At 39.6% G+C, this 27,547-nt stretch overlaps 1 protein-coding gene across 10 annotated transcripts in view; it reads right to left on the bottom strand.

The window, feature by feature from the left end:
• Positions 1 to 27,547, bottom strand: part of APBB2 (amyloid beta precursor protein binding family B member 2) — a 375,499-nt gene that overhangs the window by 298,688 nt on the left and 49,264 nt on the right. For 9 of the 10 annotated variants that reach the window (XM_049108653.1, XM_049108650.1, XM_025438365.3 and 6 more), the window contains exon 2: positions 7,304 to 7,458. The exons of the other annotated variant lie outside the window; for it this stretch is intronic. The gene's annotated coding sequence lies outside the window, so the exon portion shown is untranslated. The remainder of the gene's footprint in view (positions 1 to 7,303; positions 7,459 to 27,547) is intronic. 10 annotated transcript variants of the gene reach the window in all.

Genomic DNA, 27,547 nt, shown 5'->3' with positions numbered 1-27,547 from the left:
CTGGATATCAATGGGAGGGGAAAAAAATTAACCTATACCTGAACCTCACACTATACACAAAACTTAACCCTAAAGGGACCAAAGACCTAAGTGAGGACTAAGATCAGAAACAAAGGAAAAAAATCTCAGTGATCTTCAGTTACACAGAGAATATTTAGAAACACCAAAATCATGAACATCAGAAGAAAAAACTGAATAATTGAACTTCATTACAGTTAAAAACTTGTAAAACTCAACACCCCCAAAATTAATTATCTCATTAAAAAATAGGCAGAAGACATGAAAAGACATCTTTCCAAAGAAAACATGCAAATAGCCAACAGACACATAAAAGATGCTTGACATCACTCATCATCAGGGAAATACAAATCAAAACTACAATGAGATATCACCTCACACCAGCCAGAATGGCTAAAATCAACAACACAAGAAACTAAAGGTGCTGGCAAAGATGTGGAAAAAGAGGAACCCTCATGTCTGCTGGTAGGAATGCAAACTGATACAGCCACCATGGAAAAGAGTATGGAGGCTCCTCAAAAAGTTAAAAATAGAACTATCCTATGATCCAGCAATTGCACTACTAGGTATTCACCCAAAGAATGCAAAAATACTAAATCAAAGGAATACGTGTACCCTAATGTCTATAGAACCATTATCTACAATAGCCAAATTATGGAAATAGTCCAAGGGTCCATGAACTGGTGAATGGATAAGGAAGATGTGATATATACAGATGATGGAATAGTCCTCAGCCATAAAAAAGAATGAGCTCTTGCCATTTGCAATGACATGGATGGAGCTAGAAGAGTATTATGCTAAGAGAAATAAGTCAGAGAAAGACAAGTACCATGTGAATTCATGAATAGGGGAATTTAAGAAAGAAAACAAATGAGCAAATGGAAAAAAGAGAAAGAGGCAAACTCAGAAACAGACTCTTAACTATAAGAGCAGAGCAATGGTTACCAGAGAGGAAGTGGGTAGAGGAATGGGTTAAATAGGTGACAGAGATTAGAGGTGCACTTGCTGTGATAAGCACTAGGTGTTGTATGGAAGTGTTGAATCACTATATTATATACCTGAAACCAATATCACACTGTATGTTAACTAACTGGAATTTGAATAAAAACTTTAAAAAGCAAAGAAACTTAAAAAAGCTAAAGAAAACTTATGAGCTTCAAGGACAGCATTAGGAAAATGAAAAGAAAAGCCACAGAGTGGGAGAAGAATACATGCACATCATATATTTGATAAGGGGCTTACAGACAAATAACTCAGCATGAAAATACACAAAGAATTTAAATAGGCATTTCCCTAAAGAGGATACAGGAGTAGCTAAGAAGCTCAATGACTGTATAACTAGCTCAATAATAAGGAGATAAATTTCATAATTATCATCTTTTGTTCTTTTCAAAAACTACATAATAGGATGATTTCATTAGTAACTCTAAAGCATGTTACTTTGTGTTTCTTATATCACAGTCAAGTTTTCAAATCACTGTAAAAATTAATGGTAATAAAATCCAGATTGAAGAAGAAATGAAACTATCTCTATTTGCAGATGACATAATCTGGTATGTAGAAAATCTTACGTAAGTCACAGCACAATAAAGAACTACCAACACTAATAAACTAGTCCGAGGTTTAAGGAAACGAGATCAATATATAAAAAATCAATTGTATTTCTATATACTGGCAATGAATACTCTGAAAATGAAATTTTAAAAATGATTCCATCTATAAAGGTATCAAAGGAAAAAATACTTAGGAATAAGTTTAATAGCAAAGTACAAGATCTATCCCTAAAAACAACAAAATACTGTTGAAGAAATTTTAAAAGATGTAGGTGCATCTGGGTAACTCAGTCGGTGGAGCATCTGACTCTTGGTTTCAGCTCAGGTCATGATCTTGAGGTCATGGGATAGGGCCCACATCAGGCTCCCTGCTCAGTGAAGAATCTGCTTAGGATTCTCTACCTCTCCTTCTGCCTCTCTTCTTACTCTCTCTCTCTTTCAAATAAATAAATCTTTTTAAAAAAGAATCTAAATCAAAGAAAACATATCTCATGGTAATGAATTAGAACTCTTTTTTTTCCAGTGTTTTTGGTTTGTTTGTTTGTTTGTTTGTTTGTTTTTCTGAAGAGAGAGAGCTCATACGCACACAGTCTGGGGTGGCGCAGAAAGATAATCTTAAGTAGGTTCCATGCAAGGAGCTGGACATGGGCCTCAACCTCACAACCCTGAAATTGTGACCTGATCCAACATCAATAGTTAGATGCTTAACTGACTGAGCCACCCAGGTGCCCTGGATCAGAACTCTTAATATTCGAAAGATAGCAATACTCCTCAAATTGGTCTAGAGATTCAACACAATCCCCATCAAAAGGCTCGTTCAATATTCAAAAATCAATTAATATAACCCATCATATCAATAAGCTAAAGAAGAAAAAATCATATGATCATATCAATAGATGTAGAAAAAGCATCTGATAAAAATCCGATACCCATTCATGATAAAAATTCTCAGCAATCTAGGATTAGAGGGGGAGATTTCCTCAACTTGATAAAGAACATCTACAAAAAATCTATAGCCAAATATTATATTTAAATGGTAAGAAACTAGATGCTTTCCCATGAAGAGCAAAAATACGGCAAGATACTTTCCATCACTCCTATTCAACATCATAGAGATAAGACAAGAAAATAAAAGGTAGACAGATTGAGAAGGACAAATAAAACTGTCTTTGTGTTTACAGATGACATGACTATCTATGCAGACAATCCCAAAGAACCAATAAAAACACTCCTGGATCTAATCAGCAATTATAACAAGTTTGCAGAATGCAAAGTCAATATACAAAGTCACTCGCTTTCTTACACACCAGCAATAAACAATTGGTATTTGAAATAAAAAACAATACTATTTATTCTAGCATCAAAATAAATGAAATGCTTAGATATAAATCTAAAAAAATATGTACAAGATCCATATAAGAAAAACTATAAAACTCTGATGAAAGAAATCAAAGAAGTTCTAAATAAATGGAGTTATTCCACATACAATGGTAGGAAGAAGACTCAATATTGTCAAGATGTCAATTCTCAACTTGACCTATAGATTCAACACAGTCTCAATCAAAATCCTGGCAAGTTATTTTGTTTTATTGATAAACTGATTCTAAAGTTTACAAGGAGAAGCAAAAAGTCCAGAATAGCCAATACAATATTGAGGGAGAAGAACAAAGTCAGAAGACTAACACTATCTGAATTAAAGATTTATTATAAGCTATAGTAATCAAGATAGTGGTACTGGTGAAAGAATAAATGAATAGATCAAAACACAAGTACAGTTAACTGATCCTTGACAAGGAAGCCAACATCATTCAATAAAGAAAAGATATTCTTTTCAACAAATTGTGCTAGAATAACTATAATTTCACATACAAACTAGGAATCTAGACAAAGATCTTACCAGTTTTCATAAAAATTAACTCAAAATACCTATAGATCATAGACCTAAATGTAAAACATAAATTTATAAAACTCTAGAAAATAAAGAGAAAACCTGGATGACCTCGAGTTGGCAGTGACTTTTAAACATGATAGCAAGAATTCATGAAAGAATTAATAATTGATAAGTTGGACTTTATTAAAACTAAAAACTTCAGCTATGAGAAAGACACTGTCAATAGAATGAAGAAAAAAAAAAAAAACAAGCCACAGAACCAGGAGAAAATATCCACAAAAGACTTACCCAATAAGGGCCTGGTATCCAAAACATACAAAGAACACTTAGAAAAAAAAAAAAAAAAAAAAAAAAAAAAAAAAAACAAAGAACACTTAGAATTCAACAATAAGAAAATGAACCATCTGACTTACAAATGCACAAAAGACCTGAACAGATACCTCACCAAAGAAGATATACAGATGGCAAACAAGCATATGTAAAGAGGCTCAAAATCATACATCATTAGAGAACTGCAAATAGAAGTAACAATGAAATGCCACATACATCTTTTAAAATGGTTAAAATCCATAACACTAACAAAACTAAATGCTGGCAAAGATGTGGAGAAACAAAGTCTCATTCATTGCTGCTGGGAATGCAAAATGGTACAGGGACTATGGAAGAGTTTTGCAGTTTCTTACAAAACTAAACATACTTTTTACCACTCAATCTAGCAAATACGCTCCTTGGTATTTACTCAAAGAAACTGAAAATTTATGTCCACACAAAAACCTGCACATGAATGTTCATAGCAGCTTTATTCACAATTACCAAACCTTAGGAAAACCCAAGATATCTTTCAATAGGTAAATGGATAAATGAACCATGACAACAGAATATTATTCAACACTAAAAAGAAATAAGCTATCAAGCAACAGAAAAACATGGAGGAATCTTAAATGCGTATTTCTAAGTGAAAGAAGCCAATCTAAAAAGACTATATATGTATATATGTATCTCTAAAAAAATATGACATTTTGGAAAAAGTAAGACAATGGAGATTGGAAAAAGATCAGTAGTTGTCAGGAATTCAGAAGGATGGGAGGAAGGATGAATAGTTAGAACACGGGATTTTTAGGGCACTGAAACTATTCTGTGTGACTCTATAATGGTACATACATATCATTGTATATTTGTCAAAGCCCATATAATGTACAACACAAAGAGTAAACCCTAATGTAGACTATGGGCTTTAGTTAATAATATTGTATCATTATGGCTCAACAGTTTAACAAATGTACCAAACTAATGCAAGATTTTAATAGGGGGGCAGGCCTGGTGGCGCAGCAGTTTAGTGCCGCCTGCAGCCCAGGGTGTGATCCTGGAGACCCAGGATCGAGTCCCACGTGGGGCTCCCTGCATGGAGTCTGCTTCTCCCTCTGCCTGTGTCTCTGCCTCTCTCTGTCTCATTCTCTCTCTCTCTCTCTCTGTCACTCATGAATAAATAAATAAAATCTTTAAAAAAAAAAAAGATGTTAATAGGGAAAACTCTGAGTGGTAGTGGGGATACGTGGGAACTCTCTATACTTTCTGCTCAATTTTTCTGTAACCTAAAATTGACCCCCCAAAATAAAATCTGTTAATTTAAAAAAGCAAACAGGGGTGCTTGTTGGTTACGGATCTGACTCTTAATTTCGGCTCAGGTCATAATCTTACGGTCCTGAGATCAAGCCCTGGGTCAGACTCCACACTGGACGTGGAGTAAGTCTGCTTAAGATTCTCTCATTCTCTCTCTCTCTCCCTCTCTCTCTCTCTCTCTCTCTCTCTCTCTCTCTCTCTCTGGTCCTCCCTTGCTCACCCCTAACCCCAAGCACACACTCTCTCTCTAAAAAAAAAAATAGTAATAAAAATTAAAAAGCAAACGGTTTCAATTACAAAAAATAAAATAATAATAAAGTCTAACAATAAGAATAAGAAATAAATCTTTAAAATTCATGATGTGCTTGGAATTCTGCTTGAAGAGAAAGCCAACTGAGGTTTTAGTGAGAAGAGCAGCTGTTACTCTGTGGTGTTAAAATAAACTCTGGACAGCTTTATGATAACCTCTCATTTGGCTGCTCCCAAAACAATTGTGTTTACAGTAAACACCAGGATTCTACTACCAGTGAAGCTCTGAAATTATCTTCCTTATCTACTATTACTTTAACTATAAGCTCTGGAAAGCCTCTCTTTCAGACTCAAAAAGCAAGTAATTGAATTAAATGTATTTTTTTAAATGTTCCTGAAGACTAAATTCTACTTCTCCTTTGTTAAAATAACAGCTCTCTGCCAGTTTCTCCAACACCCAGCAGAATTCATAATTGCATCTCTACTCCCACAGAACTTAGCTTTTACCTCTACTGATACATTCTTCACATTGTGTGTCAGAATACCGATCTGGCCCATCCCCTACGCAGTGAGCCCCTGAAGACAGGGAGGGCCCATCACCTCACCCTAAGACCTCATATCTAGAAGGCATTCCCAGTCAGGACTTTTGTGGATCGAAGTGATGGATTACGTTTTTCAATAAAGTACCAAACCTGCCAGGAAAGTGAAACTAGAGTTGCTGACTTGAAATGATGCTGCATCTGGGGTCCTGAGTTTTGTGTGGGGTGCACTTCCTATATCTCTCTACTCTGATCTACTCCACGCTAACAACTTTAGTCTCAGAAAAGGCTTTCCTTAAGTGGTGGCAAAGAAAGAAACAAGCAGCTCCAGCTTAACAAACCCATGAAAAGGGAAAACCTCTTTGCAACAGGGTCAGTGAAAATCCCAGGTCCTCCATGAGTCAATTCTTGTGACCCCGAGTAGCCAAGCTCATGTCACATGCCCATAACAGAGGCAGTGAGGTCACCGCCTCCGACCATACAGGCTGACAACAAAGGAAGGGTGACTGACTGCCCAAGGAAAATCTGGGTGATTTACTGAAAGGAGGAAGGGCACGCTGGATGGGAGAAGTCAAACAGACGTTCACTACTTTACAGGTTCTCAAGACTGCTGACTTGCTCCTGCCCAGCGACTATTTATTACCTGTTTATTATGTATACTGCTGAGTTACCCCTGAATATCCAACAGGAATTGTTTGTAGTCCCTCTACCTGTGTACCTGTGTGTACAGTACCCGTTCACAAAGTGAATTAGCCCCGCCTTACTGCACCATGTGAGGCTGTTTTGTTTCATGCTCCTGGTCCATGGTTAGGCTATTTTGCATTTATCTAGGTTCCTATTATTTTCAGGACGCCTCTTTTCTTCTGTGCTATGGAGTATCTTCATGCCAAATGTATACTCTGCCAAAAATGAACATGTTGCTAGCTTTTGTCTGAGGGGAGATAAGAGTAAGTAAAATCTTGCCAGGCAATCCAGGGACGGAAGGGCCCCAACAGAAATGGCAGGTCTCCACCTCCACGATCCCCCCTTCCCAGTGTGAACACAAACGAGGGCGAGTCTGAAAGCACCAGTGCAAGCCCATGCTTTCTCAAGGACAGGGTTTCTCCCCAAAAGCCCGCCAAGATCACTGCGGTTGTTATGGGTGGCCTCTGCTGTGGCCTCTTACATACGTTGTGCTGAGGACTTTCTCTTCTCTGAAAGGGGAGTGGAATAGATGAGCAAGAGGATGGGGAGAGGAGACGCAGAAGGAAGACAACAATTGACTGCACACGGCAGTATGTCAGGATCTATCCGCCTTCTCTGCAATGCTAGGAATCTCTCAAATAACTGGGGAGGACGATTTGGGGCTGTTTCAGAAACACTTTATGGAATAAACAAAAGAGCTTTTCCCTAGCGGGGCCCACTCTGCTTCATCCAGCCTCTCTGATACTAACCTGATTTTACTTAGTTAGCGTCTGTCTCCGGCTTTCACAGGAGCTTTCTTTTATGGATTTTCCATCCAGCAAATGTTTCTGTTCCACGGCTGGGCAGATCCGACCACAGCATGCTTGGCTACAGACCACAGCAGCTCACCCACAGCAGCTCCGACCTGCAGGGGAAAAGCCAGAGCCATTGGAGGGATTCGTATTCACAAACTCACTCTCTCTCTCTCTCTCTCTTCCCCCCCCCCCCGCCAAGAGTCTATGTTCAGCAGGATAACACCAAATGTTTTCCAACTTTTTAAAATCATTAATGAACAGAGACAACAGCCATAAGGTGTCCAAAAGACAAGTTTGGGTTATCCTAAAGGAGGACTGGGGTATTATTCATTATTGAAAAGCTTTGGCCAAACGATTATACTGTTTGTGGAAAATGCAAAAGCCAGATGTTTTAATTAGCCACAGAAAACACAAGCTACAACTAAAATTTCATGAACACAGTGATCTGCCCTGTGGAAAACCACAGGAATGTTCTGGCAAGGCCCAGTCTGAATTCTTGGGACACAGAGGGCTAGAATCATTCCCCTTAGGAACTCGAACAGAAAATTAACTTGCTCAATATGTTTTAAAAGTAAAATGAAACCCAGATTTAATCTCAATCAAATACAAAAACATTTCAGGACTTCAAAGGGCACCACCAAAAGACACATAAGGAGAAGGTCATAAAGAATTCCGATGTGGCTCAGGCTTTAGAATGCATTTTCAATGCATTAACAGAAAAGTTATATAGGCTAAATAATCCAAAGGAAAAACTAATCATCTTTCATTTCCTAATAGAGAAAAATGATATATGAAACCAATATTCAACAAGTGAATCATAAATATTATCAAATGCATAATATATTTGGGCAAAAGGAATCTCTTAACTATCCTTCTTCATGCCAAACCTGTGGCCTGGCCCACGCCAGCTACCACACTTCAGCTTGAGGAATCAAGGCATCCAAAAGAATAGTGTTAAAATAGCTTATACTCACTGATATTACAGCTCACAATTTTGGTACAGAAAACTAAAGTTAGGAAACCTTAGAAAAGCAATTAGTGAACAACTAGGGACTAATAAATTAAGAAGTCTTCATTTCTTAATTAATGTATTAGTTATGACAGCATCTATATATGCTAAGTATCAAAAGCCTGCTCAAGAGGGAAGAGGACAAATGTTATTTTCAGATACTAGGTCTACAATTCTATTTCTGTAAGGCAAAACAGACCCTGTCACAAGTGTGCCAAGCATAATATTACATTAATCTCTACCTTCATTTGAAAGCTCAGTCCTGAAAATCATCTCAAAAGGAACACAGGAAAGTTATAGATGTATGGTATAATCCCAATTTTGTTCTAAAAACTGAGTGTGTATAATTTAAAGACACCAAAGTATGAAAAAAGAGCTATTTCTGGGTCATGGAATTAGAAGCTATTTGTCTTTCCTTCTTGGTGTTTTCCAAATTTCTCACAACTAATATGGATTACTTGTAGAACTAGAATATTTTTAAGTAAGATTTTTATTAAACAGTATGGAAATAGAAATCTGCAATTGGATGTCTATCTTATATTACCTTGATCGGTGAGTTTGCTCTTATCTGAACATTAAGAGTTAGTAAATTAAGAAATCCTCATTTATCTGAACTCAATAATTCTTAATTTAGAAGTTCAAAACCCAAGTGTCCTATAACATTTTCAGGGCTGAATAACACTACTTTTCTTAGAAACAAGAAATTTGTGTTAGTTTTCTGCAAACTTGCCATGAAGAGACAAGAAGACCATAGTTATTTCCCTCCTTTAATTAATACATCCAAACCTATCACTGGCCATGCCATATAAATTTTGCTTAGTTAAAAAGAGCACCTACTGTGCATTCCTTATGGTCTCACAGGAGCTCAGCCCTCGTGAACACTTGACACACTCCATTTTTGATACTCTTAGCATCCCAGAAAACACAAAACACGGTGGTGGAGTCTTAACACTGGATGACTTGGCAATCATTCACCCCAAGAACCCCAAAACTCCCTCAGGTTACAAATGAAGACATCGATGCCCAGAGACTTCAAATGTCCTTCCTGAGGCCACATGGCAGGGATGAGAAGATCAGGGATAAAAGTCCAGATCACCTGCCTCCACTCCGACCCAGCACTCTTTCTACCACTACGATATCTTAGCACGCACTCTTCAGAATACAAGTTTGTATGACACACACACACATACACACACACACACGGTAAGTTCGTACCAGCAAAGCCAGAAGAACAAGACAGACATTTGTTCCACCAAAAATGAAATGCATGCAGGAAAAAAACCTCAAAGACTCAACTGCAGGCTAAAAAAGATGTGGTGGCTGTGCACAGAACATGTTCAATCAGAGAAACAATGGTCGCAGTGTGCTCGGGCAGCAGGTGTCCTGACCAGAAACTGCCTATCACACCGAAAGCTTTCTGGTCCTAGTATTTGCCCTGTCGACAACAGCACATACCCACTGCTCAAAGCAGGACAAAAGGTTGTCAACAAGATAATACTATACTCACCCTGAGCCACCCATAAGAGGTAAGAAGGATGCAGGCTCACCCCACTAGTTCAAAACCAGTGATTTAGGGCATCAGGTCCCAGCCTCCTCCTAACAAAATGACCCAAAACTTAGGGGAGAGACATCAGTGGTTTCAAAAATTAACAGCAATCGCTGAGAAATCACATAAAATGAAATAATCCTAATACTTCTTAGCTTATATCTGATACAAACCACAGAGAACAAGCAAGGTTCTTCTCTTTTCTTCCAAGTTCTTTAATTTGAAATACTGCTCACCTCCACTTCTTTCTTAGAATCCACCTACAGTATCCCCGCCACACCAATCAGAAACCTAAGATTCGCACAAAATGTGAATAGTCTGAAAAGCAAGGGGAGAGAAGAGGACAGATGGCAATGACAAACTCAGAAACGCTCCCTGAAAAGCCTTTATTGAGCGCACTGCTCGTCAGCCTGTCCTACTGTGCAGCAGGACTACAAAGGCATGGGCTGTGAAGCTGCTAATAAAAAAAGCCGCATCGAGGGATGATGTGATCTCGCTTTGTAAGAGCCAGAACAAACACAATAGCTTGTCCCGCCTCATTTGAGAAGCCAGGCACCCAGGGAAAAAAGAAAATGCATTTTTTTTCCCACCCAAAACCGCTCCTCAAGTCCCTACCATATATTTCCACGGCTGGATCCGGGAGGAAACACAATACTGGCAGTTTATTTATTCCCCTCGATGCCTCTGTTCTAATACTAAAGGTCAATGTCCACAGCAGGCAAAGGGAATTAGATTCTTGTTGCCATTTCACAATGAAATCAAAGCTTTGTGGTATTGTTCAAGTAACTCTGTAAAGTTATTTGTAAGGTAATGAGGCGAAGTTCAAATTTAGTGGTCTGGGAGAGCCAACTCTGACCCACTAATCAAATTGGATAAAATCTTGCTGGAGCCAACAAACTATCTTTCTCAACAGAGACAAAACACAAAATTAGAATTAGATCAGATTCATAGATTTCCAAATCCTTTCTTGGAACCTCGGCTGTGTGTTGTTTGGTCTTTAGCTTCAGTGAATGCCTTTGGCAAAATGTGAAACCAGATGTTTGCCACCATTTGAGAATCTTAAATGTTTGGCCAGCATTTTATTTTTTCTATTCTAATATCACAGGGGAGGGTTCTCCTCCTTGAGTCCGAGTCCAGCAATACTAGCCAAGCCAATTCAACACTTCAGAAATTTCTATCTCAAAATGACTGGGAGGACCAGGCAAAAATATATTGGAGAACATTCCTCTCACCACTTTGGAAATTTGATTTTAAGGATTTATTTATTGATTTGAGGGGGACGTGGGGAGCAGGGGGAGAGAGACAAGCAGACTCTGCTGAGCTCTGAGCCCGATGCAGGACTGGATCCCATGACTGAAATCACGACCTGAGCTGAAATCAAGAGTCGGATGCTTACCTGACTAAGCCAGCACCCAGGCACCCTTGGAAATTTGATTTTAAAAACTTAGATTCACAGTATTAATAAATTTATATCTTAAAATGTTTGGGAGAAAAGAATATAGCATTAAAATTGTTTTTTTATTTTTTTCAAAAAGAATGTATCAATAGGCACCCATCAAAGATTATACCTGATGGGGAAGACATTAGGGAATTTGGAAGAGGTTTCATATGGTAACTTCCTCTGTTATGCTCTCAAGAGGGTTTCAACTGGGGGAATTTGTGCTTATTAATGTTTTAAAAGCTGTTCTGGAAAGAAAAAGGGGTGAAAAAATGGGCATATTTATAACCTGTAGTCCTAGCTCTGCTACTTAAGACTTAAAGGCTTTCTGGGATAACTAATTTATTCTCTTTAACCTTTGTTCCACCTTGGAAGACTGAGGTGATATGATCAGCCACCTTCATGGGAATGCCAACTGATAAAACCAAATATGAAAGCATCAGAGAAATTTTAACACTATGTGTCCACCCAACAAATATTCACTAAGAAACTTCAAAGCTGCAGGATAAGGTACTGAGGACACGACCGTGGACAAGACACCCAGTCCCTTCCTGTGAAGATTCAGGTTAAGGAATGCAGTGTGATTTATATGAGGCCCAGGGAACACTGGGAGCATGTGGGTATAGCCTCTAATCCGAATACCAGACAAATCTTGGGTATTATTACCTTTATGAGTTTTTTGTTGTTGTTATGTTTGTTTATTTATTTATGAGAAAAAGAGAGAGCAGAGGGAGGAGCAGAGAAGAAGGGAAGGACAAGCAAACTCTGCACTGAGCTTGGAACCCAAATGCAGGCTTGATCTCAGGAACCTGAGATCATGACCTGAGCCAAAATCAAGAGTTGGACACTCAACTTACTTGACCACCAGGTGCCCCATCTTTACCGAGTTCTTGAGGAAGTTCCACAGCAAAAAGTGGTCGATGTGGATTTTCGTTTGGGTGGTCTGATTGTTCTTCATTTATGTATTTTTCTTGAGCACTCACTATGTGCCAGGCACTATCTAAGTGCTGGGGATTTCGCACTGACCATAATTTCCACCCTGATAAAGTTGACATTTCAGGCATTCCTCATTCACATGAAATGTAAAATATATTAACTAAATAGGGTAAGCAGCAAGACTGGTTGCAGTACAGTGATTCTTTTAACCAAAATACCTACACACTAAAGTTAAAAGGAATATTCTAATTCATCTAGATACAATAAACACTTCCCTTATTTTAATCTCCAGACCACATTTTACAATGTAACAAATAACTACCATTATATGAACTCTAAGGTTTGAGGGACTACAATTTGTGTGTGTTAGCATGCAGTAGGGCACTCTCCCCACACTGTCCCAGGCCTCCCTGCCCCCAGCCAGGAAAAAGAACACATGCTGGAACCCATCCAATAACAACCCTGGTTTTAACAAGGGGAATATCAGTTATTTTAGAAGCATTTCCTGGAGCAGTCATTTTTTAAAGAATAAAAAAAAGTTGAATTATTTATTTTAGAAACTAAACTGAAGTTCAATTTTAACATGCCAAATGTCTGCCTTAGCAAAGTTTCTTTTTTAAATCTGTTTCACTACAAAAATAAATAAAAAGGGCCTGAGAACTAGGCTGTCCAGGACACTATCAACCCAACTGTCTGAAAATTCAGTATGGGATAGAGGAGAAGAGAATGAGGAAAGAGGGAAAAAGAGAAAAGAAGGTAGGAAGTAAAGATCCACATAATGACCAATAACTTGAGAGCTCACACGCTTAACACGAAGAGTCAGTGTTCAAAATATGGCATAGCAAGGAAGAAAGTATTTTATTTGGATAAAAATGACCAAAATAAAAATGACCAAAAGGAAACCCAACTCCAGAGGAAGGCTTCCTAAACCTGAAGTCTGTACAAAAAATACGAAGTCCAAAGCCCAAGGACTCTGACATACATACCAGGGCTGGGGTGGTATCCAGGAAATTTTAATTTTTTTTTTTAAACTATCCCTGCATGATGCTTGATCCACAGCCATGACTGGGAATCACTGGTTTTACTCTATTTCCTTATATAAAAAAGTATTAGAATACTTATTTTTGTAAGATTTTATTTATTTGAGAGAGATAGAGCATGTGCACATGTACGCGTAGTGGGGACGGGCAGAGGGAGAGAATCTCCAGCAGACTCCATGCTGAGCACAGAGCCCAACCTCGGGGCTCGATCCCAGGACCCAGAGATCAGGAGCTGAGCTGAAACCAAAAGTCAGACGCTGAACCCAGTGTGCCACCCAGGCGCCCCAGAATACCTTTATCATCATAACGGGTAACTGTTTTTGCTAAGGGCTTTCCATTACTCTTTACATCCATCCTGAAGGAGGAACTCTTACTCTGCCTATTTTTAAATAGTGAAACTTGAGGCATAACGGGGACAAGTAACAGGACTGATGTTACTACCTAGCTTTTAAATCAAAGACCTGGGATTTTCCACCCAAGTCTGCCCTATATTTTCCTAGCATCTGGTGAATGTCAGCAAGCTGTCTCTTTCTGCTCTATCGGCTAAGGATGTCCTATGACTACCTAATCTATAATATGACATAGGCATTACAGTTTTTCCTACAGAGCTTAAAACCCAAAATTCAGTACTAAACTCTGTGCTGAAAAGAATGTTCTGAAAATCATGCATAAAGTATGGTCTATTTAGAGCACTGGGAGCTATCTGGCCAGGTCTGCAGAGCTATTTTTAATTACCTTCCAACTGAAGATTAGTAAAAGGTGTGCTTCTGATCTTAGGGAATGTAGGCTCCTTCCTCAACATGAGACTTTACCTAGAATGAACGAAGCTGGACACAGTGAAGTCCAGCTCATTAGGAATTACTTTACTGCCAAGGGCTTCACACCTTTTCACAGCTTCAGGCTTCTCTCTGTGTTACACCATCTGCCCAGACTCCCCTGCCCAACCGCTCAGATGTGCCAAGTATTCATTCTCAAGCCCAGCCCAGATACTACCACTTTCTTAAAGTCTTCTCAGATGCCCTGGCAGAAATAATGGCTGCTGTCTTTGTGATTGCCAATGCTCCCCCTACCACACAGAGCAGGCTGACGCTTCAGGAATACATAGGCCTTGCCTGGTCAGGGTCTAGGCAACATCTTACCTCTGCACCCTTTAGTCCCGGGTGGTCCAGAGCCTGCCCTGGTTCTTCCCCACCTCTCTCAAGGCTCCTTCTTAGGCTCCTCCTTACACTCCTCTCTGAATACCAACATGTTCATAAAGCCTTCATCCTGACTCCCGTCATGCTTCACCCAAATCTTTTGGTGACTTCAACCACATTGCCAGCCCAGCTACAGGGTATTATGATTCCCATATACCCATTCAGTACATCACCCATTCATTCATCAAAAATTCATCAAGACATATGCTATGCCAAGTACACACCAAACTTTGTCTCCAGGCCAGACTACTCCTTTCACTACTCTATGTCCAACCTACTTGGATCACCACTCCTGGATGCCCACACCATTACTACTCTAACCCCAAATGGCAACCATCCTAAGAGGCCCATGTCTTCACATGTTCACACAGATAATACTGAGAAGTGTCTTTTAAAAACGGCACTTTAAAAAATTTTGGCAGTAGGGGTGTCTGGTGGAGCATGCAACTCTTGATCTCAGGGTTATAAGTTTGAGCCTCACCTTGGGTGTAGACATTACTTAAAATCTTTAAAAAAAAAATTTTGGCAATGTTTTTCCTAAAATTTTTTACATGTAGCGTAACGGTGGCTCTTACATACAATGGCATCTTAAAATGAACTGCAGAGATTATCTTAATTTATTTCCCTTCCATTGTTGTACAACAGTGCTGTTCACCAGAACTTTCAATGATGGAATTGTTCTGTATCTGCGTGATTCAATACAGTAACAGCCATGAGCCACATGTGCCCTGAATTGTGGTTAGTATGAGGAAATTTTTTCATTTTTCATTTTTAAATTTAAAAAACTTTTTAAAAACTTTTAATTTAATTTAATTTTAATGATTTTTATTAATTACTTTATCACTCTTTTTTGCATCTCAGTCCTTCCTCCTAGAACTTTCTTCTTTCTGAAGTATATCCTTTAAGAAGTTCTTAGTAAAGGTCTTCTGTGGCAAGTTTTAGATTTTTGAAAAGCATATTTTGCCTTTTTCTTGAATGACAGTTTTGCTGGGATACAACCAACAGTATTTTCTTTTAGTATTTTGAAGATATTTTCCAGCCTCCATTATTGCTGCTAAAAAGTCAGCTCTTTACTTCCTTGATGAACAATCAGGCTTTTCTTTTTGGGTGTTTTTAAGATCATCTTTTTTATTTTGTTGTATTGAAGTTTTCCCATGTGGAGACATGGATTTCTTTTTATTTATCCTTATTAGTTTGTTGTGCTTCCCTTATCTATCCATAAATTACTTGAATTTAAGGAACACTGATCATTTATGGACTTCAGAAACTCTCTCTGGAAACTATACACCAGATCTTCAAATAGAACTCCCCTCCATTTGTTCTATTTTCTAGGGGCTCTGAACAGATCTCCATATAGCCTTTATACCCTTCAACTACATTTTCATGTTTTCTTCTCATTTCTATGTCACATTCTGGTTAATTCCTTCAAACTTTTTTTCTAGTTCATTGCTCCTTCAGCTGTTTCTAATTATTGAGTTATTATTTCAACAGTTACAATTTTTTCCTTAGGTATTGTTTTCGTTCGTATCTTTCCAAATCTGCCTGGTCAATTCTCTTTTCACCAATAACAAAAACACCTAGATCTATACTGCCCTTGTACACACTCTTTTCCTTTCCCCCATTTTACTGAGATATAATTGACATACAACACTGTATTCATTTAAGGTATTTAAGGTACAACATAATGATTTGATATTTGTATATATTGCAAAATGGTTACTACAATAAGTTTAATTAACATCAATTGCGTCACAGTTACCAATTTTTTTCTTATGAGAACTTTTTTTTAAAAAGATTTTATTTATTTGAGAGAGAGAGAGAGCACGTGCATGGATGGGGCGAGGAGCAGACAGAGAGTGAGAAGCAGATTCCCCTGAGCAGGAACCCAGAGGCAAGCTCCATCTCAAGACCCCAAGATCATAACCTGAGCCAAAGACACTTAACTGACTGAGCCACCCAGGTGCCCCCTGATGAGAACTTTTAAGATCTATTCTCTTAGCAACTCTAATCACCATGCTGTACATAATATCTCCAGAACTTATTTATAACTAGAAGTTTGTACCTTGACCACCTTCCCCATTTCCCCTACCCCTCTTCTCTGGCAACCACCAGTCTGTTCTCTGTTTCTATGAGTTTGGGGTTTTTTTTAGTTCCACATAGAAGTAAGATCATACAATAGTCATCTTTCTCTAATGTATTTCACTTAACATAAAGCCCTCATGATCCATCCAAGTTGTCACAAATGGTAAGCCTTCCTTATTTTTATGGCTAATATTCCTGGGTCAATTCTTATCTCAGCTCTTTGCACCTATTTGTGATTAACTATTTTATGTCTTAAAACTTTTCAAACATAGTTATTTTATACTATGTATACTCGGTATCATAATTTTAATATCTAAAGTTCTCAGAGAAAAAAATAAAAAATAAATAAATAAAGTTCTCAGGGTTCTAAATTTATTATTTTTTTGTTTCTGGTGACTCTCACTCTTGGTGGTTTGTTTTCTAGAAGAACTGGAGATCTTTTACTCTGAACTCGTATTTGGTTGATTTTAGGAGAAATCCTAAAGTCCAAAGAAAGGATGCCTTCCTCCAGAAAGGATCTGCATTTCCTTCTGCCAAAAGCCAATGGGCACTACCTACCCAGGCCACCTTAGGTTCTTTTGTAGGTACTAGCAGAATGCAGGCTATTGCACCTTGCCACTGACCAAAGGCTTAGTCTCCAACCACAGCTCTGATATCAGCATTTACCCCTGCAGCAACCTATCTTTTGTGGCTGTTTATACACAAAGCTCTCTGCTTTGATTTAATTTTCCCTTTGATGGTTGATCTGAGGTAGGAGATTCTGAAAATGTCTTAGCGCCTATGATTCCAGAAGCATATTAAAAAATATTTTACCCAGATTACAGTGGGGAAGTGTGTTAGAGTATCCAATCCACTATACTGTTGGAAACCTAAAACCCCTACCAAGATCTCTCAAAACCTACTTTTCATCCTTTGTCCTACATTTTGCTCAGTGGCACCATTCACTCTCATCCAAATCTGAAACTCAATTTAGCAGGTACCAATGACCCCTCTCTTTTCTCCCCTACCCCCATGTGCAACTAGGTACCAAGTCTCAACCTCTTGATCAAAAGTGAGCTCGCATTTATGTTTCTGATTGGCATGGAATCTAGTAGTATAATTTTAATCATCAAGGACAAGAAAGAAAAATAAATGAAACTAAATTAAAACCTAAATCATGCATTCCTGCCAAAAGACGGTGCTTTATATGAAGGAAGCTTCAAATAAAATATAGGGAAGTGGAAGGAGAATTGAGTTTCTTACAGATCCCAAAAGAACTGGAACTTTGGTGTCAGAACGATAATCACATTTCCAAGGGGAGGTTTAATTTTAGTCAAACAAAATTATCTGTCACAATAAATTAATGTTAATTTGCATTTATTGGTTTTGTAGTTCTGCTTCAATTTACTCTATAAATCTGTCATTGTTTTGTAGTTATATAAGAGCTGAAGCATAAGGGTTTATACCTACTTTTATGTTCAAGCATATTTCAACTACTTCATAATAAAAATATTTATCTCAGTACTGGGGACTTGTGAAAATTTTTTTCCTATAAACAAAGAGGTCCATAAATTATTGAGATTTAAGGAACACTGGTCTTTATATACTTTGTCACCTTTTATGTTCATCATTCTCTCCAGAAATGAATACAGAAAAATGGAATACAACAGCACAATCCAGATATCATTTACTTAACTCCAATTTCTCCCCAATTCTCCAGCTGTTTGAATTAGCTTTTTTTTTTTTTTAAGATTTTATTTACTTATCCATGAGAGACACACAGAGAGAGAGAGAGAGAGAGAGAGAGAGAGAGAGAGAGGCAGAGACACAGGCAGAGGGAGAAGCAGGCTCCATGCAGGGAGCCTGACGTGGGACTCAATCCCGGGTCTCCAGGATCACACCCTGGGCTGAAGGCAGGTGCTAAACTGCTGAGCCACCCAAGGATCCCCTGAATTTGCTTAATACGGATGAATCTTTTAAGGCAGGATGCTTCGTGTCTTTCCTCCAACAGTGGCAGTTTCTAGTATACAAGGTTCTCCCCAGGTCCTACCATCACCCACTTCCACTAGAATCTATAAAATGGCACAAATGTACCTGGCAACAGTACAACAATGAAATGTGTCAAACAAAGGACGGTCCTCGCCTTAAGGAAGTCCATTTCCTGATTGGGTTTCAATAACCGGGAATTTGGGTGCGTATGGCATTGTTGCTCTGAATGAGTACAAGAAATTCCCAATCATTTCTTTTTTAACTTCAATATTCTTTTTTTTTTAAGATTTATTTATTTATTCATGAGAGACACAGAGAGAGAGGCAGAGACACGGGCAGAGAGAGAAGCAGACTCCATGCAGGGAGCCTGATGTGGGACTCGATCCCAGGGACCCGGGATCATGCCCTGGGCCGAAGGCAGATGCTCATCCGCTGAGCCACCCAGAGATCCCTTAACTTCAATATTCTTATTCTTTATGGACTAATGGACAATAGGCCCTTCAACCTTTACGCATTTCATGTTAGAAGTCCCTCCTACCAAGATAAAACTTTATCTCCGACATACTGGCTTACCTGTCAACATCTTCTATTTCTCTTCCCACAGGGTCCCACCCCATCAGAACCAGAAGGGAAGTGCCAGCACACCCGTGCCATCTATTACTGAACAGAGAATACTGGGGCCCAGAATGCTGAAAAGGCTCTGATGGGCACAGTCCAGAACCTGGTTCTACAGAGTCTTGCTACCCCACCTACCCCACAGAGTCCAACCTCTGTGACTTCTCTGCCTCATTTTAAACCATGAACAGCAGGGCACCTGGGTGGCTCAGTCAGTTAAGCAGCTGCCTTCAGCTCAGGTCATGATCTGGGGTCCTAAGATGGAGCCCCATGTCGGGCTCCCTGCTCAGTGGGGAGTCTGCTTCTCCCTCTCCCTCTGCTGCTCCCCATGCTTGTGCTCATGTGCTCTATTTTTCTGTGTGTGTCAAATAAATAAAATCTTTTAGAAATAAACCATCAGTAGCTTGAACTAGGACTTAAAATTAATGACTTTGGTCATCATTGTGCTTTCATTGTTGTTTTTTTTAAAAGATGTTATTTATTTATTTGATAAAGAGCACAAGCAGGGGGAGCAGCAGAGGAAGGAGCAGGCTCTTCACTGAGCAGGGAGCCCAATGTAGGGCTCAATACCAGGACTCTGGGATCATGACCTGAGCTGAAGGCAGATGCTTAACCGACTGAGCCACCAAGGTGTCCTGAACTTATGTTTTTAAAAAGTCAAAGAATTAGAGAGCTTACTAGTAATAGTAATTTGTGGATATCCATAGTATGAAGAACAACCTGAGTTTCAGTAAAATCTAAAGAAAGTTTCTCAAATTCTGAAACCTAATCCAGAATTCTTTTTGGAAGTTTGTTTTTTTTTTTTTTAATATTTTATTTATTTATTTATTCATGACAGACACAGAGAGAGAGAGAGAAGCAGAGACACAGGCAGAGGGAGAAGCAGGCTCCATGCAGGGAGCCCGATGTGGGACTCGATCCTGGGCCTCCAGGATCACACTCCAGGCCCAAGGCTACACCAAACCGCTGGGCCACTGGGGCTGCCCTGGAAGTTTTTTTTTTTTTTAATTGTTTTCATCTTTGATTTTTAATCAAAGCACATTAACTCAGGGGGAGAACAAGATTATCTTTTTATTCAAAGAAAGAAATAAAACATTCTACTGTCAGTTTAAAAACAACACAGGGACTACATGTAACTCAATTCAGCAGTTCTTGCATTCAGATCTGCATCTGGGCACAAGAATATGCATTTTTTAATTTAATTATAGTTGACACACAATGTCACATTAGTTTCATGTGTACAACCAGTGATTGGACAAAGCTGTACCCCATGGTGTGCTCACCACAAGTGTAGCTCCCATCTGTCACCACACAACACCACTAACAATATCATTGACTGTATTCCCTATGCTGTACCTTTCATCCCTGTGACTTACTTATTCCGTAACTGGAAGCCTTTATCTCCCACACCCCTTCACCTGTTTTTGCCCATCCTCACGCCCTGCCCCTCTGGAAACCTTCAGTTTGTTCTTTGTATTTATGGGTCTGTTTCTGCTTTTTGTTTATTCTTTTTTTTTTTAATTTTTAGATTCCACATACACGTGAAATCATGGCATTTGTCTTTCTCTGACTTAATACATTTAGCATAAGAGCTTCTAGGTCCATCCATGTTGTTGCAAGAATATAAATTTTTTTGAAGATTTATTTATTTATTTATTGGGGGCGGGAGACGGAGGGAGAGTCTTCAGCACTCTCCACACTGAGCACAGAGCCCTATTTGAGGCTCAATCTCACAACATAGAGATCACAACCTGAGCCAAAACCAAGAGTTGGTTGCTTAACCAACTGAGCCACGAGCCCCGCAAGAATATACATTTTTAACAAGCACAAATGATGATAATGCTGGTGGTCTGAAGGCCACCCGATAGGAAACACAGATCTACGCAATTTAATTTTGGTAACTCCACCTAATCAAAAAAGGAAGGCAAGGAAAGGAAGGAGCAGAGTGAGAGAATCCGAGAGACACGGTACAGCCAGATAGGCAGACACGGTGTCACCCTTCAAGCACGTGAAAAGTGGCTTTCATGGAATAACATTCCGAAACTCTGACCTAGTAAATTATGCAGAGAGCTGCTGCAAAGAATTTTTAAAGCCAACTCAGAGCAGAAACGGCATTCTCACCCAACGAACAGGTGAAATCAAAGGCCAGTACAGGGTTTGGCAGATTTCAGGCCCTCACGAAATATTTGCTTAATTAAGAAGCAACTCTGGCTCTAGCTGGAAATCTATTTAACCACAGAAGTGAAATCATAATTAATATGATCACATCTTATTTTCCCCCTGTGTCTGTTTCCTCAGGGCATCTATGATGTCTGAACCGGAAATCGAGCAGTAAGTATTAGAATAACAACATTTGTTGGAAAGCTCAGCCTAATTTTCGTAGTTCATAAATTGCAGGATATGCCTTTATTAATTCTTTTCAGATTTTTTTCAAAGAAATCTGAACTTTTAAAATGACGTGTTATCCACCTTTAACCAAATAATTCTGGCAAGCAGAACCTTCTACTGGAAAAGACAGTTGAAAAAAGGAAAGGAAAGGAATAGGAGGAACAATTAATTAAAGGTAAAAAATCAAGAGTAAGGAAGTCAGGAATTAAATGTAGCTAAAAATACAAATTGTTGCTTCAAGCTCCAGATATTATATCATTTTTAACCGGGGGGCAAGGGGGATCCCCAACAGACTTAAAAGAAGATGTTTAAAAGAAGATGATCAAACCTCCTGTGTATCCTGTGTATCCTGTGCTCAACATACCATCACCAGGTCCAACTCATTCATTCATTCATTCATTCACTCCTTTTTACTTCCTTCACTTCAGGACAATGTTTAGCAGTTGTTTATTTTACTCCTTATATTCAAAAGAAACATCTGAGGGATCCCTGGGTGGCTCAGTGGTTTAGCGCCTGCCTTCGGCCCAGGGCCTGATCCTAGAGTCCCAAGATCGAGTCCCACATTGGGTTTCCTGCATGGAGCCTGCTTCTCCCTCTGCCTATATCTTTGTCTCTCTCTCTCTCTCTCTGTGTCTCTCATGAATAAATAAATAAAATGAAAGAAGAAAGGAAGGAAGGAAGGAAGGAAGGAAGGAAGGAAGGAAGGAAGGAAGGAAGGAAGGAAGGAAGGGGAAGAAAAGAAAGAAAGAAAAGAAAGAAAAGAAAGAAAGAAAGAAAAGAAAGAAAGAAAGAAAGAAAGAAAGAAAGAAAGAAAGAAAGAAAGAAAGAAAGAAAGAAAAAGACCTGATGTTAAATCAGGAAAGAAAATCTTTCTTTACAAATTAATGTCTGTTGTGAAGCTGAGTGCACAGTTTTCTTTCACAGAAGTGGGAGTGAAGTCCTGCAGAGGGACTAGGGACTAGTCCCAGGTTTGGGACTCTGAGGGAAATAGGTTCAAATCTTGACTGTGTCACTTGTCTGTGTGACCATGAGACTCATCGTTCAACTTTCTGAGCTCGTTTCCTCCTCCAAAAATGGAACCATTATATGCACCTTCTGGGTGGAGTGAGAATCAGGGACAAAGTGTCCGAAGAGATCGAGCACAGTACCTGGCACACAGCAAGTGACGGCTCTTACTGTTATTTCACACTGGCTGCCTTTGCCTGGGGGCTGCACAATCTTCTGTCCAGGCAGGTGAGTCTAAAGCAAGTATTCCCCAGTCTATTTTCCCCAGGCTGCAAAGAGCTCCCACATGAAGCCCTTCTCATATGACTATTCATCACCAGACCCTTGGGAACTGTGTTCTGTTCTCTCCCGAGTACAGAGGAAATGAAAGTCATTCTCAGGCTCTCTCAAAGGGACATTCACCCTCAAAAAGCAATTATTCTATCATTTTCGCTATAGTAAAAGAAGCCAAAGAACTGACTCCCAAATTGTCACTCTTGGAGCAACCTAATCCCCAAACACTTGAATAATGAGTGGGAGAGTGGAAAGAGCAAATATGGGAGGTGGGGTTGTAAATGTGCTCTACCCCTCCCATAGCCACCTGCCTGCACACACAACTGCTCTGATATATAATTCTTTGAAATCTGGACTCAGCTAGGAATATGCCAAGAAACAATATAAAGTCAGATGAGAAGAGGCTACTGGTGCTTACCCAATTTAGCCCTTGGATAACAGCTACATGTTCCAAAGCCCTTTTCCATGACAGTCCTTCCTATTTGTGATTAAGAGAGATGGATAACATGAGGGACTACAGTATTGACTCCAGAGCCAGGTTGGCTGGGTTTGATACTTGGCTCCATCTCAGCCTAGCTATGGGACTTTAGACATGTCATGCCAAAGGGGCACAATGATAGCCCCCAACTCGTAGGGCTGCAGCAAGAACTGAATGGGTTAATATATATAAAGCGTCTAAGTTAGCTATTATCACTGCTATGAAAGCATTACACCCAATCAACAAGACCAAGAATACATACACTCTCTCCTCAGAAAAGGACTGCCGTATTTCTTCAGAAAGCTACACCTAACTCAAGTTCTCTAAATTGAATGGTATTTTAGATACACTAGAAAGTCATTCTGGTTTGTCTACAGCAGTGGCTCTAAGCCAGAGTGGCACCAGGAGCACCTGGAAAGCTTTTCCAAAAGGTGCCTGTCTGGGCAGTAAATCTGGTTTGGAGCCCAGAATGTGTATTCTGACAAAGCAATGTCACTCTCATGCCCACCTGGAGGTGAGAAACATTGGCTGAAAGCAAGTCTCGACTCTACAAGACCGGCCTTTCTTGGCAGGTTGGGGATAGTTCAGGGGTGTTTCAAGGATACCACTGCCCACAAAAATGTTTCAGGAACCAGTCTACTGTTCCTTGAAATTCCTTTAGCAGGAGGTTCCCATTGCATAAATCAGAAATACATTTTAAACTAGAAAAGGAACTAACACTGGCTGAGCATCTATAGCATGTCAGGTCCTTTATGTGTATGTGCTGTTCCTCAAGATCACCTTGAGGCACTTACTGTACAAAGGAAGAAACTAAGGAGCAGGGAGGAGGTTTTATAGCAGAGCCAAGATTCAACCCCAGGTGTGTCTGCCCACTACTCCACACCACCTCCTGGCCTGTCACCTGCACACAGAGGAACCCTGGACACAATTTTAAATCAAAGACAATGAAACAGGACTAGAGGAGGAGCTTCACATACACCCCACACACTCCACCACACTCCACCCTATCCTGGTCTTTTTAGGTTGTACTGAAACAGGAATAAGTTGAATCTAAAGATACAGGAAGGAGTCTTCCACTCAACCCTCGCCTCTTCTTCCAGGAGAAGATTTTAGGACAAATCTCAAACTCACCAAGTCTTAATGCTACATCTGTACAACTGAAAGGTGTTAGCTTTAAATTTCTCTTTTATCTTCACAGGCAAAAGGAAAGAAATAGATGAATTAATGGAAATAGATAAAAATGGGGGAAATTGTCCAGTATACCTCAAAAAAACTACCATGAAGCTTAAATAAGATCACAATATCTTGTAACAGTAACATGAGCTAGGACTTATTGACCTTGATCAATGCCATGAATACATCATTTTCTTTTTTTTTTTTTTAAGATTTTATTTATTTATTCATGAGAAACACACACACACAGAGAGAGAGAGAGAGAGAGAGGCAGAGACACAGGCAGAGGGAGAAGCAGGCTCCATGCAGGGAGACGGATGCGGGACTCGATCCCGGATCTCCAGGATCAGGCTCTGGGCTGAAGGCGGCGCTAAACCACTGAGCCACCCGGGCTGCCCATCATTTTCTGACAACCCCTAAAGACTCCCATCTTTCAGATGAGAAAACAGAAGTCGGAAAAGGTTAAAAATGTGTCTGAAAACTTGGTTTGTAAATGGAAATTAAAACCCAGGATAAAATCTAGCCTTTTCAACTCTAAGTCCAGTACATTATTTTGTGTATAAAGTCATTATGTGATCTGTCAAGTCTAATAAAGATAGTACTTTCCTCATTATTAGGAAATTTTCATGAGCCACCAAGTGCCTCAAAGCTACAGAAAAAAGCAGAGGGAGCAGATAATCTATAAACTGGAATCTCATCCCTGAAATAAATAAGAGAAGTTTATAAACCTATTTTCAGCTTAATGAATAGAAAATAAATAGAAGCATCCAAAGAAAATGAAGGCAATCAAGAAATAACACTAAGGAAAAAACAATAGGCCTAAGGAGAAACAACGCTATTTACTGGGAAACATCAAGGATGAGAAACAGGGAAGTGATTCAGACGACTGTAAGACAAAGATTCAGGGCCCAAGGCAAGCTAGCTGTACGGAAAAGGGGAGGGTGGGGGACACACAGTTCACAGGTGCTGCCGGCCTGGATCAGAAGAAGGACAAGGGCTGAAGTCACCAAGCCATAGAAAGGAAATGATGGGAGCTCTGCTGCCTAAGTGATTAGTCAGAGTGTGAGGAACACCACACTTCCTCCCATTTCCCCTCCCTGCAAATGCTAGAGAATTACCAGACATTCCTTCTCAACAGAGGGGATGATTTTTTTTTAATACCAGCTAGAGCAGACAGAGAACTTGCCAGAGGAGACTTCAGCAATCTGATCATGGCCACAGAATATGGCATATTCCCATCCCTGCAGTCAGGGATGGGAATCCAGATGTGGCCCCACTAAGGCCCTAGCTATGCCACCTCGGGCAAATCCCTCAGCAACCAGATCATTGGCTTCCAAGGGAACTGCGGTCAGGGTGATCTCTAAGAGGCATATTCTGGTCACTACCTCCCTTCCCAGATTACCCTGGCATCCCTCTCACCTCCCATGGACCATGGTGAGTTCTACAATGTGCTTCTAACCTGAAGAGAGGGAGGGAGGAAGGAAGAAACGAGAATGACAAATGTGCTTAAGCTTCAAAGAGCCTATAAGAACTGGAAATCCAAAACACAAACAAGACTAATGAATCTGATAAAAATGGTATCTACCATTTATTGAGCCATTACTATATGCCAGGTATGTATCAGCGGGTTTATTCCTCACCACAACCCTTTAAAAGAAGGAGGGTTAAGTAACCAGTCCCGGTGACACAGCCTGTAGTTAACCTGGGATTTGATCCTTGGCCTTCAGAGCCTGAGCTCCTAATCACCAAACACACAAATAATTAAGGAACAAGACGGCCCAGTTAATTGTATGACGCCTCTTTGCTCTATGGCTGAAATCCTATCCACTCCAATTGACAACCTGTGTTACAGAATGTTGCCAGTTTCCCTAGGGAAAAGGAGGTGATCAGTTTGGGACCAGGATCTGACAAACACACAGGTTGAATGAAACCAAGCCCTTCATGGGCATTGCTCCCTGATTCTAGAATCTTCCTCCCTGAGAGCACACCCCAGATCTCTTTCAAAAGTGTAGCATTCCAGGTAGCTACTGACAATGAGGATCCCATCATCCAGGGAACTCATTTCCTCAGGAGATACTATGGAACCCAGAAATGTTAAATGGACGACTCCAGGTCATTCAGGTCATTGGAGGGCCAGAGCTAGAATCTGAGCTTCTCAGACTTCAGTTTCATGTTCTTTCGATCCTTTACAACTAATATCCATGTCTTAGCCCATATTTTATTCTGTGCCTTTTATTATAGAAACTTTCATACACATAAAAAAGTAGAAAGTATCAACTATCCTTCAATGAAAAAAGAAAGTAAAAAACTTAAAATATAAACTCTACATCAATTTTTTAAAAATTGCTTTTAACTTAAAACTAGAAAGAAAAAAAAAACTGGAAAGAATGAATGAATGCCTGCATAGCCATCTACAAGCTTCAACAATTACCAACTCACAGCCAGTAGTCTTATTTCTCTCCAAATCCACCTATTCCCTTCTCCTCCACTGCCATGTCCAACACCAGATTGTTTGGAGGTAAATCCCAGACATCTCATCTGCAAATACTTCAGTATGTTCCTCTTAAAAATAAGGATCCTTCAAAGCATAAACATACTAGCTTTATCACATCTAAGAAAATTAATCATATTTTTTTAAAGATTTTATTTATTTATTCATGAGAGACACAGAGAGAGAGGCAGAGACACAGGCGGAGAGAGAACCAGGCTCCCTGTGGGGAGCCCCATGTGGGACTGGATCCTAGGACCCCGGGATCACGACCTGAGCTGAAGGCAGACACTCAACCACTGAGCCACCCAGGTGTCCCTTTCCTTCTGTTTTGAAAGAATAAATTCCACTTAACTGTTGATTCAATTCAACAACTATCTCTGGAATGTCAATAAGGGCAAGGCTCATGGGATACCAAGGTGAATAAGACCTGATCCTTATCTCTGGGAAGACACACAATCCAAATGATAAACACCAGATGAGAACTACCTGCGAAGGCTCTAGAAGAATTTCAATGATGAGGTGGGATCTAAACTAGACTGAAAAATTTGGTTTGGGCCCATA

The sequence above is a fragment of the Canis lupus genome, chromosome 3, assembly GCF_003254725.2.
Source record: "Canis lupus dingo isolate Sandy chromosome 3, ASM325472v2, whole genome shotgun sequence".
Lineage (NCBI taxonomy): Eukaryota > Metazoa > Chordata > Mammalia > Carnivora > Canidae > Canis > Canis lupus.
The sequence above is the reverse complement of the archived record's forward strand: the minus strand, read 5'-3'. Positions and strand labels throughout refer to the sequence as shown.